The 16,092-nt window shown below is 39.3% G+C and overlaps 1 protein-coding gene across 6 annotated transcripts in view; it reads right to left on the bottom strand.

Annotated features, from left to right (window-relative positions):
- SIRPB1 (signal regulatory protein beta 1) overlaps positions 1 to 16,092 on the bottom strand; it is a 1,192,076-nt gene that overhangs the window by 813,302 nt on the left and 362,682 nt on the right. For all 6 annotated transcript variants that reach the window (XM_044090420.1, XM_044090421.1, XM_044090417.1 and 3 more), the window contains one exon: positions 3,980 to 4,143. The gene's annotated coding sequence lies outside the window, so the exon portion shown is untranslated. The remainder of the gene's footprint in view (positions 1 to 3,979; positions 4,144 to 16,092) is intronic.

Raw genomic sequence — 16,092 nt, 5'->3', positions numbered from 1 at the left:
AGTAGAAGTTGTAACCTTGATTAGTTTTCAAATAATTTTGTAAATGGGCACAAAATTAAGAAAGGTCAAAAAAGAGGGCATTTTTGGAAGTGGGGTAGTTAAAGAGCATTCAAATGATTTAGTGCTTGAGGCAGAAGTAAGACGGAGGTTGAATATATGTGTCAGAGATTTAACGAGAGGACATGCATCCATTTTTGTGGAAGCTATGAGCATTCTTCATGGGTTAGGGCATACTTCACAGCCTCTGAGTATTAAACAGCTTTAAAAATTATAACATAAGATCAAAAAGAGAAATCTGTATTCTTTTTCAAAATACAAGGATATATACTAGATTTTATATATACTGTTGTTAATGGTAGGAATATTTGAATAGGATCAGTACAATAATTTATGAATGTTTGTTTTCTTAAAGCAGTTTAATATTGTAAATAAAATCAGAACAGTCTTGGAAGATTATGGCTAAATCTGAGGTGTGAAAATCATAAGCATTATAACTAAATCATAACAATCGAGTAGTATAGGTTGGGGATTTTTTTTTTTTTGTTCAAGTTTTCTATTGATTGTTGAACTTCCTTGGGTGTAATTTCACTGAAGAAGTTGGTTATGGAGAATATGTAACATTAGGAGGCTGTGTGCCTCTGCTGGAAACAGAATGGTGAAATCTGACCTAATTTAGGGGGGCATCTGTATAAGGATACTGTGAAGGATTACATATTAGTACTATAACATGCTCTGGAATTATTATCTATCTTTTTGTGATGTGGCAGTGCTTTCCATTGCTATCAAAATAGGCAATTCCTTTTATAACCTTTCAAAATATTTCTAAATAAAAGCTACTACTTCAGGTGAGTTGTTTGAGAGATAAAGTGCTGACTAGTCAGTTTGCATGGGTCATTTAAGACATCCCCCTCCTTATATTCTGGTATATTTTAGAATAAAGACCTGGCTTTCAGAGTTTTAGGTGCTTTGAAGTTAAAATCAGTGCTTACTTACAGAAGTCAGCAGGGACAAGGGTATTACTAGACCTGATCTTAGGGGGTCTATTCATTATGAATTGATCTAGTATTGAGCATTGTGAGTTATGTGGATGGGTCTAACTGGAATGGTTACAAGAGCTAAACAATGTGTGGGATGGATCTTTTGGATCCAAAAATGTCATTCTTAAAATTCAGCATTCTAATTATTTTATTCTGACTGGTAAATTTTAGGATACTAAGTCAAATCTAAATCCACCTCGGAGAAGGGTCTCTCTGTTCCAGTGGTACTGCTGCAAAACCTAATTCCCAAGATTCTACCTCAGTCGTAGTATACTTCCCACAATCAACTGCAGTTGCCATCTATGATTATACAAAAACACTGAACAGAAATGTCATTTTTCTGAAGCAGTTACCACAATAATGTCAAATTAAACAGCTTAGAGTGAGGACTGTTACACTTGTCTCCCATAACATAAGTCAATTTAAAGTTATAGCTTACAAAGCATGCTGCTGGAACAGACATCCCACTTATCATCTTATGCCACCTTACAGTATAACATTAGTTATATAAAGGTGACACAATATTTTAAAATATTTCAATCTCTTGGCAGCAGGCCCACCTGTATTAATTTTTTAAATCATGCCTTCTGTATACTGAAAGACTAGACCCTGAGTTGGTTGCACATACCTGGGTTAATTTTTTTCTTAACTGATTGTCCCTGGAAGGGCACAATTTTGTCCTCTTTGGGAAGCCTGCCATACCTTCAATTTAACATCTTCTGCCCTTAATTATTCATATTTGTTTTTTTTTCTTTTAACCTTTCTTACTTACATTTTGCCCCTCAGCTAGCTTGTCTCGGCTTAAATACTTCAGTCTCAATCACTGTATCACACCTAAACTGTTCTCTTAAGAATCATCTATACAAACGTTTTGTTTTTCAAAACACTTTCACTTTCACTCTAACTCATAACTGTGTTTCATTTCACAGAAAATATTATTGTTTGACAAAAGACAATTTCATGCTATGCTTTGTCTTTTGAAGTGGTTCATTATAATGGTGGGATCCCATTAGGGTTGTCATTGTTCTCAGAAGTATTTTGGATTATTAATAAAAATGAGACTTTGGAGATCTTTTTATAACTTGTATACTTTCTCCACCTGACATGGTTACTAGCTGTCCATTTATGTAAATGTTGTTAATTATTGTACAGAATGCTGAAGTACAGATATTTTTAGCCATGTCTCATTTATTAATAGTCCACATGGTTTACATTACATAATCCAGCGTTCAAGTTCATATATTTTATTACATTATGCTGGCCTAGTATTCATTGGCCAGGGGTTTGGAGGTCATCTTGGAACTGTGTTTGTATAACAGAATTTATTTATTTAAAATTTGTTTAATGGGAAAGGCCATCTGGGACAGAGCCCATTTTCAGCAGAGAGCCATGGAGAAACACTCCAGAAGCAAATCTTTAGAATGTGGGAGGAAACCAGAGCACCCAGAAGAAACCCACATGAATCTAGGGAGGACATGCAGACTCTGAACAGAAGACACCCCAGCTAAGAATCAAACTGGAGGACCTCTTGCTGTGACGTGACAACACTAACTACTGCACCACTGCATTGCCCAATGGGATTGACTTGTAGATGACCATGTCATCTACATAAAGAATTAGCGGTATCTGAGTTGATCAGATGGGGATTTGTTGATAAATATGGAAAATATCAGAGGAGCTAAGAGAAACTATTTCAGAGGTGGTGGTGCCTGTTTTCAACTTGAATGATCTATTGGTGAGGAAAGTCTATAAACCAAGATTTTGCATAATCTCTAATGCTTATTTTAATTAATTTGTCAAATATTAAGTTATGATCAATTAGATCACATGCTTTTGTGAGGTCAGTAAAGACCACTCCTGTCAGGCTGCCTTTGTCCATATTGGATATGAAGTCATCTGTGAAGAGTACAGTGCTGTTATGCTGCTACATCCAGACCAGAATCTATGTCACTTCATGCCCCTACCTTACCCAATCCTTCCCACCCCTTCTTACGCTACATTTAAACCTGGCTATCTCCAGCCATGCATTCAATCTGTCAATAACTTCTAGTCTCCTCAGCACCCAAATTTCTTCTTAGAAATCACCCAGAATTATATCTTGGTCACAAACCACTCCTACTGAATTCACTATTTGTTTAATTTCCTTCCACATCCCTGCTGTACCACTGATGCACTTCATATCATCCATTATCTTTTCCAACATATATACTCTTTATACTATCCACATCCATAATTCTGTACCGTAACTATTAGCTTCATTACCTGTCTAATATTTTGATCACCCCCACTTTTTTTACCCATCATAGAACCATATACTCGCCACTTTTCTTCCCAGTAATTAACCCCTCCATAATTTCTCAGCATTTTAGAGATCCCTGCTCCTTCCTTTCTCGATACGGCAGCAGAAAACTTCTTTGTCCCGCAGCTCCGTCATGATGAATGTAGCCTTCTCCCAGTGTAATCGCTGGCACTGAAGGTCTGATTTCCTAATGAAGCTATACAGCTAAAATAAAGGTAGGCAATTGTTTGGGCAAGTATAGAGTATAACAGCGGCACTGAGAGGTGCTCTATACAATACAATAGGGACAATTCAGAATTATTATGATCTCTCTGTTGGTAAGGAGGAATAGATTTAAAACCTCCAAGATTAAGGTGTATAATTTCAAATATATTCTGTCCGGTAAGAAGGAGAGAAGCACAGTGAGGCAATGCAAAGCAACAATTCATCATTGTGCACTTGAATACCAACAAGAAAAGCAGTACAAATCACAAGAACTCAAAGTAGTTTCACTAGCAATTATTTTTTTAAACAGAAGTTTACTAATGTGAAATCCATTACAGGATCCATTCAGGCACAGACAGAGACATGCCCAAGAGACATCAAAATATACTAAAATTAAAGGCCATGTGAAATAAAAGGTCATGTGGTAACTACTACTTACCGTTTGCAACCTTTCTACTCTTCGGGCTCTTTGGGTCCCTTTCTACTTCTTGGGCTCTTTGGGTCCCTTTCTGCTCCTTGGGCTCTTTGGGTCCCTTTCTATTCCTTGGGCTCTTTGGGTCCTGGCAGTGATGGAAATATTTACTTTTGGATCACTCCATTACCCTGGTTGACAAACAAGCAAACAAACAAACAATACATTATCACACACATACTTGTAAGAAATGATAACAACAAAGCATTTATTCTGTCAGATAAATAACAACCAGATTCAGATGTTTGTTTCACTAATAAATATGCATGCCTTGATTTGCATAAAGAGACATGTTTGGAAGGAACCAACACTGATGTCTGGCTCCATGTTGCATAATCAGGATTAATGTACCATCTACCATGGCCAGCATGTCATAAGAAAGTGTAAATGGGGTGACCACCAATAGATTACTCACACTGTTTCTGGTTCTGTCCCATGGATGGGAAACTTACTGAACTTAACAACCTCAGGGCCCACCTACCTGCCAACCTGGGAATGACCACCTGTCTCCTAACATTCCTTCCCCAGAGTAAAGCCTTTACTTTCTTTCCAATTTTGCTGTTTCACTTTCTACATAAACACAGTAACATACCCAGACTAACTCTCTAGAATAAAAAAACAAACATGTCTAAAACTAGGAAAAGCAGAAACATATTATTGGCCCTGTCCTGGACTACATTAGCTGTACCTCATTTTTCTATGTGTTTCACCTAATTTCCTAAAGGTCAGGTTCAGTGAGTTTTGATTTGGTTTCAAACTGGGCAGTGCCTTTGTATACCTATTTACCTGGAGGCTATCATAACCTGCTGAATTATTCTCATCTTTGCCCAGGGCCCTGTGTATCTTCTTTGTGACTGGCAGAGTGAGTTCTGGGGTGCCACAGATTTGAGTAACAATATGGTCTATGTTGCAGACATCAGCTGTTGAAATGAGCTTCAAGTTTCTATTACTTGTTACTTTACATATACATGGTAACATACCTATCTGCCTGTTTATGTAACACATCCTAATGGTGTCATGTCTGCTTTGGTTCTCTATTACTTGTGGTCATTATTTTAGTCTTTTATTAACTGTCAGCTGTTGGCATACATTTTAACGATGTGTTTCAGTCACTTCTGCAAAGTGAAGTTTGCTGTTCTGAGCATTTTACATGGGTAATGCTTTTCTAATGCTCTTCTAATTTGCTTGCTACTGAGGATTGTTTATAATACTTTTATGTATTAAATGTATTTTTATTTGATTCACTTGTTAACCAAGTAAACACAAAAGCCTATGTCTCTTTTCAGGTAGCAACCAGAGAGAACTGTCTGATTAAATGACTTGCTCAGAGCCATACAGTATGTAATTTAGCCTGAGGGACTTGAACTCTGGACTATAGGATGAAGTTATTACAAAAGGTTATTATAAACCTGTACTGTTAATCCTCTCACTGTCACAATTCCCACTCACATAACACACAGTGATAATTGTTACACAGACGGCTCACTTTATAAATGACACATCTTGATTTATTGCAAATAATTTATATTACACTTCTACATACTCTTTATATTTTTATTAGCTAATATGGACACCATTTTTAATGTCGGGACCCACTAGATTAGTCCTAAAACACAGTAACTGAAGGTATGAAAAAATGGACTTACATATACCAAGCCCAATATGGCTGTTTCTCTGAAAATGTCCATTTCACAGAGGTACAGTCTCTGAGTTGCTATATATAAGTTTGGGTAGTGTGGGGGGTCTTGTCTCCCACATTGGGGATTCAGGGGGCTTGTCCCCTGCAAATAAAGGAGTTAGAGGAGAGGACAGATCTTCGAGAGTCGCTCTTCTTTTGAGACCGTTTATATGGTGTGTTGGCATTCGCCATTACAAGTGCCAATGTTTCGATATGGAGCCTCGACAGTGAGACTTTGGGGGTCTGTGTTTTCATTATTCTCTTGCCGTCTCTCACTAACTGTAATTCTGACTTTGTTTTCATTCCCAGGCTGGGGACTTGAATTGGTCACTTTGTCACTGTGATCAATGCACCACCTCATAAACACATTTTAAATAAGTAGATACATTACTTTCTCTGATCTAGACCTCTACAACTCTATCCCTGTGTCTAGAACCAGATGCTAGCCCAACATTACATAGGGTTAGTGTCTCGCCTTATGTCCTTGTAGCAAAGCTTGTGTGTGTGTGTGTGTGTGTGTGTGTGTGTGTGTGTGTGTGTGTGTGTGTGTGTGTGTGTGTGTGTGTGTGTGTGTGTGTGTGTGTGTGTGTGTGTGTGTGTGTGCATGTGTGTGTTTTATTTTATTCTAGTGACTATGACAGTGAGTAACAATGGATCTTTTGCTTCTCAATGTCTCTGCTGAAAATAGGTCATTACAGCTCACACTGTTCTGGTTAATATACTGAGATATTTATAAATAAGTGACAAAGTAAGTAAGCTGATAGCTAGATAGACATATAGGTATTTAAATACATACATGCATACATACATACTTACAACATCAATTAAAGCAGAAGATAGGAGAAGGAAAGGCAGTCAGAAATGTAAAGACACAAACTGAAAAAAGGATGACAGTTTACACAAGAAAGGAATAAAACATTTTATAGAAAAGGGAATAAGAAATCCAAAGGAATGGATAGCGAACCATACCAAAAACATTATGAGACAGCACAGCAGAAATAGAAAAAAAAACGTGGTCAACATTCATGAAAGGAACTAAGAGATATACCAAACCCAGCTAGAATAAGTGTAGTAATAACAAAAATGGACAAAGGATCTGATCCCTCCCTCCTCTTCAAACTCACAGGAACAATCGTGAAAGAACACTAAAAATACAATATGTACAATACAAAAAGAACCTGCCTGTATTCACTTTAGAATTTTTGTAGAGTTGTTAGTAAACTAGTCACAGCATTATCCAGTCCATTTAACAAATCAAGAGAAGGGATTAAAGCATAAACAGAGATTTGAACTCATGAGTCCTGGTTTACAGGACCAGTGCTCTACACTCCTGCGCTATAAGGCCACTACACTCATACTAGGCCAACCACCGTTCTGGTCCATTTTACACTTAACCCCTCTTCTGCAAAACTGAGAATCAAACTCTGCACTTTATGTTATTAAGATAAACACCTTCCCATTAACCAACTCCCAATAGCAGGGATTAAAACTTCCACTTTGTGACTATGAGTTTAAACACCTTAATCATTATACCAAACCCAAAGAAGAAAGCAGATGTGATATTCTATTCACAAAAGGGGAAAAAGGAACTAGGTTGAGAATTGCTCTTGAAACTAACCATTGCTGCATTTTACAATACCTAGAAATGTTGAGAAAAAAGACCTTTAGACAACATGAATTTACAATAGGTTGTATCAAATGAATGCATTACAACTCTTCATTTTTGTAACCAAAATGTATTAAACAAGAAAATGCAGCTGGTGTAATCTGCTTAGACATTTACAAGGTATTTCACATGGAACTATACAACAGATTCCTAAATAAAAAGAGGAGAGGAGATATGGAGTGGGTTTTTGGCTGACAGTATGGGTAAAGCATAGGTTGTACATAGGACATAGGGAGACATACCATGAACTTCAAGGAAATCCCTAACACTTGCATAAATTGCCTACCACAGGTAAGTCAATTTACACAATCTGCAGAAAATGGGATTTAGAAGTAGGTTTATCTCTAACAAGGAATATCTTATTTTCAGCTCATCTGCATGCACTTTTTTGACAGTAGCATTGTCACACTTGTGACAGCAGTTGTGTTTATATTGGTAGACAAAATATTATATTAACACATGCAACTCCCACCTAAACTTACACAGAGACACATATTCAGATTTTCATGCACACTCACAACATTCACACACACATACACCCATACACACACACACACACACACACACACACACACACACACACACACACACACACACACAAACATATCCGCACTGATACCCACATGTCTCTGCAGAACTTTGCTGAATTTAACTGCACAGTGACTTCTTTCTTTGAAGTCGGTGGGTAACCATTGCCTTTTGTTGGTGTTAAAGACTTACAGCAAGTCTGGTAATGTATAAGCCAAGCAAAATGTTACTCAGCAGTATAAACTCATAGCTACAGTAATTTCTGGGGGGTGGCACATCTTTAATTAGCTGCTCTCCTGGACTGCCTCATCAACATCTAGCATGGTCAGTAGGGCACCCCTTTGCTCTGATGCTCATGGTAGCGGAAAGTCTATGTGAGTTAGAAAAGCTTACAGTGAGGGTCACTGTAGGTGGTAAGGCTTACTACTCATGGTAATCCTTTCTGATTCTAACCATAGTAAATGCAAGCCACTCAGATTAAACTACGGTGACAAGGAGGCTTGGTGAAAGTTGTGAAGATGCTTACTGAGATTGTGAATACCTTTGTAATATAGCATCTTAAAAATTGTGCAAAATAGTGCATTTAAGAATCCCCAGAAAATGAGTGAATAATTAGAGAGTGTTTGCAGCAGCAAATTACAAAAGGGTCCAGGCATAATTATATCTGATAACCTTTTAGACTCTGCATGGAAGCATTGTCTGGTTAAGTGACCTGTTCAAAGTCACAAGGCAGGCAAATGGAGGCTGAGAGAATCCTAGCCTGAATTACAAGATAAAGATCATTAACAGTATATAGCTTTAATCTTCTATGTAATTGTGCACAGTAGAAAATGTAAGCTCCTTACTGGGGAAGAAGAAACTAGACCAATATGAATTGGGCCTAACATGAAAGACTAAAAATCCAATTTCTTGCTGAGAAAGGGAGATAGAGGATAGTTAAGGTTTGGAAGGGAAATGGTCTAGAAGTCTATAATGTATAAGAAATGTTGTTCTGAATGCAAAAGTTGTACAGGGGTACATGCAGTGGTTAAGAAGGAGATGTGAGGAGAGATCAGAGTTTGTTATTGCAGTCCAACATGGAAATAGGAGAAAATGATGAAATGTCTACACCTGCAGTGGTGGCTGGTTAGGTACTGGTAGAAAACTAGTCGTAGCAATAACTAGCCTATTTAACAAATCATGAGAAGGGATTAGAGTGATTAAAGCACTAGTTCTAGACCCCATATAGTTAATCTGAGGTAACCATGTGGAATATTCTAGTTATTGGGTATTCAGATTGTAAGACATACTGATGGCTACCCATAACAGGCTAAACAAGGAGAGGATCACAGTGATCTGTCTGTCTGGAGCCAGGATCCACCAGATCACACATGCACTTAGGTCTTTAAACCACAAGTACCAGTATGACACAGTCATAGTCCATGTATAAATGACCTAAGACATACTTCACTGGACTACATAAAGAGGGACATAATGGAGCTCTCTGAATATGTGTCCCAGGCGGGAATGACTCTTGCTTTGAGTAGCATCTTACCTTCACTAATGATGATGCTGCAGTACCAGAAAAACACTACTGATTTCAACAATTGGCTTAGTTTCTGGTGTCACAACAAGGAGATCCAATATCTGTCAGCCTGGTGAGACATGATCGACAAACCAGGATGTTTTGCCAGAGGTGGTTTACACTGGTCACCACTCAGGTTCTGGATACTGGCAAAAACTTTAGCTATCCTCATAGTACCTTTTTTAGGCTGTCCCAAGTTGTTAAACCCTCCAAAATAACAGAAATCACTCACAAGTACCTAAAGGTACTGCTGCTCAATGCTAGGAGTTTAGATAAAAAACTGCACTTCCTGGAAGCAGTCTTCACTCTGGAGAATGCAGACATATGTGCAGTCACTGAAACGTGGTTCAGAACCATAGAAAGCACCCTGGCTGTCAAAGGTTACAGTGCTTTTTATACATTTCGATACCCCTTAGCTCAGGATAAAACAATGGAGGGGGTGTCTCAGTGTTCATAAAGGACAAGTACATCTCTAGACTGGTCCAACAACATGACTCGCTTGAGCTGCTCCATGGACAAGTAACCATAGGTGCAAACCCCTGTCATATCCCTGCTAGCTACAGATCCCCTAACATGAGTCTGGAAAACCACACTTCCTACCTAAACCTATTTGAATCTCTTAACATTCAGCCTAACACCATACATATGGGTATTTCCAACTATCCCTCCATAAACTGGGAGACTTATTTGACCCATAATTCACTTGCTCAGTGGTTTTTGGACTTCATCAATACAAACACCCTGGAGCAGGTAGCTAGCTCCCCAATGAGAACTGCACTCATAAACATGGGAAAATGCTGCTGCCTCCTGTGCATTAACTCCTCCCTTGTAAGATCTGACCACAAAATGATCTCTATTAATATTGAAACTAACCTAGAACCCCCATCAAACTCCAAACCTGTTAGGAACTTTGCTAAGGCCAATTACCTCAAACTAAGTGACAGTTTATTAAACTTCCAAGCCCCTCTGGATATGACTACTTTGAGCTGCACACAAAGCATGGTGCAACCACATTTATAGCTGCATAGAGCAGGAAGTACCTATCTAAGTCAAATCTATACTTACTGACAAAAATAAACTGCCGTGCTGGACCCCCTAGCATAAATAGACTATTCAACAAGAAACAAAAAATCCTCTCTAAAGCCAAGAAGGAAGAGACAAATCAGTGCAGAAAGACACTCACCAATCTAAATAAACAAATCTGCCAAAGCAAATTGTGAGGCAAAGATAGCCTCTGAGGTAAAAGATAACCGTAAGGCTTTTTTCAATTATGTTCATAACCTAAGGGGAAACACTCAGCACAGTGCCGAGTTAATTGTGAATGCTAGCACTTACACCCAGCCTAAAAGTATAGCAAACCTATTAGCCATCAAGTTCAGTTTAAACTTCTCCCCCCATCACCTCCTACCACACTCAAAGAAATACCTGCAGTCATCCCCCTACTGGACATTATGAGGGAACAAGCCCTTACAGTGCATAATAAAGCCAAAAACACAGCCTCTGTGGGGCCTGACAACTTTCCAGGGTGCTTCTTAAATAGCTTAAAACAGAATATATCAGGGCCACTAGAAACCCTCTTTAACCACAGCCTCCAGATGGTCTTTGTACTAGGAATTGGAGGACTGCACAACTCTCCCCTCTGTACAAGTAGAACCCATCAAGTGGCCCAGAAACTGCAGACTAATAAGCTTGACTAGTCTTATCTGCAAGGCCATAAGAGAATTATCATGTACCTGATCAATAACAACATAGGAAATGTTCAAAAACTAGACCAGACCCAGTTTGGTTTTGTCCAAGGGAGGCCTTGCCTGCTCAGTCTGGTAGACTTCTTTGAGAAAGGCACCAGCACCAGAGGCATAGATGAGAGTGAAATGGTACATACCACTTATGTTGACCTGGATAAAGATTTCAACACAGTCCCCCACTTGGGGATCATAGATAAACTTACTGAGTAAGACATAAACTCCTACATCATCAGATGGATACCCAAGTGACTCACCGATAGGACACATGTCCTCCAGAATCTGGATAGGTAAATCCATTTCTGATAAGAAACCAGTTACTAGCAGTATCCCACAGGGCTCAGTGCTGGGACCCCTCTTGTTTGGTATATACTTCTCTGAAGTGAACGCCACTCTTTGGGGATCTCTGGTTCACCTTTTTAAATCAGATACCCCTGCAAATTATAATATTGATAGAACACTCCTAAAAGTAATCCCAGTGGTGAGGGCCATAGGAACACAGACAGATAGTAACCTAAACTTTGACTACCAGGTAGCTGCAGTAGTGAGGAAACCCTTTTGTGTGGTTCAACTTATAACTAAAGGCATGGCATCAAGATCAAAGGAAGTCATAATGCCACAGTATCCATCCCTCATCATGCCAGTAATCAAGTACAAGGCTGCCTTCTGCATGTACCGAACCAGGCATTTACACCAACCAGAGTGACCCCCAAAGGTTTCCTCACTTCTTCTTCTTCTTCTTCCAGCTTTTCCCGGTTAGGGGTCACCACAGAGGATCATCTGTCTGCGCATGATTGGCAGTGGAGTTTTACGGTGTCGAGTTGCCAGCCCGGTGCCCAACCTTCCACAGAAGGCACACACATGCACACACTCACACCTAGGGCCAATTTAGTGTGTCCAATCCACCTACTGCATGTCTCTGGGATGTGGGAGGAAACCGGAGCACCCGGAGGAAACCCACGCGGCCACAGGGAGGACATGCAGACTCCTCACAGAAGGCACCCCAGCCAAGAATCGAACCAGATAACCTATTGCTGTGAGGCCGAAAGGTTTCCTCACTACAAAAAAAAAAAAAAGAAAAACAAAAACCACAAAGCATAAGACACATGTCTTATGCAGACTGGCTAAAGGTCCTGTCCCTCTACTCCATCTTATATCGTTTATTGAAAGGAGACTTATGCCTGATCTACAAGACATTCTCTGATCTAGCCCTGATAAAAAAGTTCCATATTCACAAGAAAAATTACATATTCAATAATGCATATTAATGCATATGAATAATGCATTCCATGGACCTGAACCTTATTTGTTACTCTAAGAGAACATGTCGGACAGGCAGATTCCCAAAGGCTACCTCATCTATGGAATAAACCTCATCTTTGGAAAACTCACTCACTCTCTTCAAAGAAAAATTTGGGTCAATGGATGGACAATTGTAAATTCACTCCTGGGGTACTACAGATGTCCCTTATGTACAGAGGCAGTCTGTAAAATGACTCAGGGCTCCAAAACCCAAAGACCCACTACCCTGATAATAGCACATCTCATGTCTGGCGAATTAAGATATAATATTGTCATATCCTGGCTATTATTGGCTAGGCTTGTAAAGACTCTTGTGCCATTAGCCTAGTAATCATGAAATAAAGGGGTTATCACTGTCAGTAGAAGTTTGCTACAGCTCTGAAGTCCTTTTTTTAATGAATAACTTTGTAATGACTACCTCAAAAGTATGAAAGAAATCAGAAATGTTCAGAAATTTGGACCAAATATGTACAAAACTACAATATTGTGTTTAAAGACACAGACCTTGAAGTCCTGACAAATACCAAAAGCATTTACGCATGATTATATTTGTATCTTTTTTTAGTTAATCTAAAGTATAACAGTCTTTGAAAAGAATAAGAAACAGTATAACATTCAATTGTTCAGTTGCTACATTAATTATACAATATCGAATCACTGTGTTTAAAAAAACGAGCATGCTGATTGGACATCCCAACCAGTGTGCCCATTGTAAATTGTTCATATACCAATAGAAAAAGGTCTGGCCATGAAGTACAATTGATCAGCTGGACTTTTCTATTCGCACATGCTTACAGCATGGTAAAATATGAGAAAAATTAGGTACATTCTGCAAAACTAAATATCAGACATATTCCTGATTTTCCTTCTATAGGCACTGCCCCCTCCCCCCAAAAAAACACAGCATTGGAGATTCTCTTTTGTCTGTTGTTTCTCCTGCACTGCACTGTGTAGGAACACAAGACCCATATGCATGTACAGTACTTCAACAAGCAAGGAAGAATGTGGAGGAACACTACAGCTATGTTATATGGAGATCAAACCACACCAACAGTGGGTAATCGTAATAAACCCACACCCAGTCATGGGCTAGTGCTGAAATAGCACACTGATTAGAGAGTTAGACAGCATGAGCAGTTAAATGCACAGAGCAGTGTAACAATGTAACAAAAGCAGAAGTAAAATTAACAATCAGAAAAACAAAAAGTAACAATAAAGAAAATCTTTATGTTTTTATATGAAGATAAAATTAATCATAACATTAGGGTGATGCACATTAATATGTTAATGAAGCAATCTCTGACTCACAGATACAATGCATTTTCCAAACATAATTACATGGCAGCTAAATTAAACCTTACATATCAAAATATTTTAGTAAATATAGGAAGACCTGGAAAAGGGCTAAGTAATTAGAGGCTGTAAAAAATATTTTCATGTAGATCTGTGTCTAAGTTAACTGATTAATGATGATGGCCCAAGAACATGTGATCATAAGCTTTGAGGGCTTTTTAGTTATGTAAGAAGAAAATATATATATATTTTTTTGAGATGGGAGTAGTCAGTTTGTATACTATCTGACATTTTTAACAACACATGTCACAGCTGTAGCATATATGTCATAATACATGGTATACTACATTGCTGATACACAAAATATAACCAAAATAGCTAAATACTGCAAAAATATCAACCTATATTATTAAAGCTCACAGTAATGTTAAAAAACAAAATCATTACAGTGACCCTGTACCTGGAACCGCACATCACTGATTTCTATATATACTATATCTAAGGTTGCACAACCTTGGTTCATAGGTTCATAGGTTCATAGGTGTGTACTAGGCTAATGGCCCTGGAGCCTTTACAAGCCTAGCCCATAGGATTACCCTGGCATCATGCCACCTGACCTTAGTTCCCAGTGCCTCTGTCGAGTAGAGCTACTGGAGTGATCCCCGGGGTGAATTTTCTGTTTCCCATCCACTCATCAAGATTTCTCTTGAAGAGGATCAGTCAGGTGCTCTGTTTGACATGTATGGGAAATCTTTTCCATAGCATGGGCAGTCTCTGGGTTATGAACCTGTCCCTCCAGCTTGTTCTGTTGATTGTGGTAATGAGGTTGAGGTCTCTGGAGCATGTGGTGTGGAGGGATTGGGATTTCTTTAGATGTAGCATTTCTAACAAAGCTGGGTTAGACATGGCTTTGTAAGTCAAGCAGAGATCACATCTAAGTAGGTGATATGAGAGAGAATAGTTGGAGTTTTTTGAGTCTGTCCATATAGGACAAGTGTTAAAGGCCTAGGATCCCTTGTGTGAGGTACTTTTTCTGCCTGTCTAGTTGTTGCAGGTGTCTAGTGAGGTACATGCCAAATGTAGCATTGTGCTCGATTATTGGCCTAATGAGGGAAGAGTAGAGAGAGACAATGACCTCTTTCTTCCTGGATGCAAAACCCTTAGTAATGAGATGTGCCACATAGAAGGACTTTCTCACCACAGTGGCAATGTGGTGGTCAAAAGAGAGGTACCTGTCAACCTATGTTCCCAGATTTCTTATAACGCTTTCTATGTTCAGTGGACTACCATCGATGTGGTAATTCATGGGAACGGGGTTTTTCCCAAAGGGATGCCAACACATTTTTTGGAATTGAGCTTAAGGCTATGGATCTGACACCAGTTGTTGGTCTCAGTGAGGCCTTTCTGTAGGATATCAACATCACTTGGGAAGTTAATAATAGTTCCCAACTTGCAATCGTCTGCAACCTTTGCCAACACAAAGGGTCTATAGCTGACAAAGTTTGCAATCGTCTGCAAACGTTGTCAGCCAGAGTCCCTTTGTGTCGGCCTGGACTTCAGAGAAGTAGATACCAAACAGGACAGGACCTAGGGCCGAACCCTGTGGGACTCCACTCGAGACTGGTTGGCAGTCTGACTTAAGAGTCAGCTTCTTTCACACTGTGGGTTCTATCTGTGAACCAGTTTGCAACCCATGTAGTGATATAGGGATTGATGCCTAGCTTAGTGAGTTTTTCTATGATTCCTGAGTGGGGAATGGTTTCAAAGGCTTTGGCCAGATCAAGGTAGGCTATATGAACCACCTTGCCTTCATCCACAGTTCTAGTGACTGACTCAAAGAAATCAACCAGGTTGAGCAGGCATGATCTACTCTTCACAAAACCAAACTGTGTGGGATCCAGAGTTTTGAGATTCCCTATACCCTTGTTTATTAGGTCCATGATGATGCGTTCCATAGCTTTGCATATCAGACTCATCAGGCTAATGGAGCGATAGTTCCCAGGGTCTGTAGTCACACCTCCTTTAAGGAGAGGGATGACTGTAGTAGTCTGCCATTTGGTAGGGACAAAGCCTGAGGTGAGGCTGTGATTGAACAGGGCACACAGGTGCATTGCCAGTTCACTCTGTAGTTTATGTAGAACACAGCCAGAGATATTGTCAGGTCCCATAGAAGCTGTATTCTTGGCCTTGGGAAGTGCTGTTTTAACCTGTGCAGCAGTAATAATGGGTGCCTGGCAATCTACTGGTATTGTGATTGGTCCTTTGCTGGGGGAGAGAGGGGTAAAGTTGGCGCTGAATTTGTCAGAC

The sequence above is a fragment of the Protopterus annectens genome, chromosome 12.part0, assembly GCF_019279795.1.
Source record: "Protopterus annectens isolate FY-2018-M chromosome 12.part0, PAN1.0, whole genome shotgun sequence".
Taxonomy (NCBI): domain Eukaryota; kingdom Metazoa; phylum Chordata; order Ceratodontiformes; family Protopteridae; genus Protopterus; species Protopterus annectens.
This window is presented reverse-complemented; position numbering and strand designations above follow the sequence as displayed.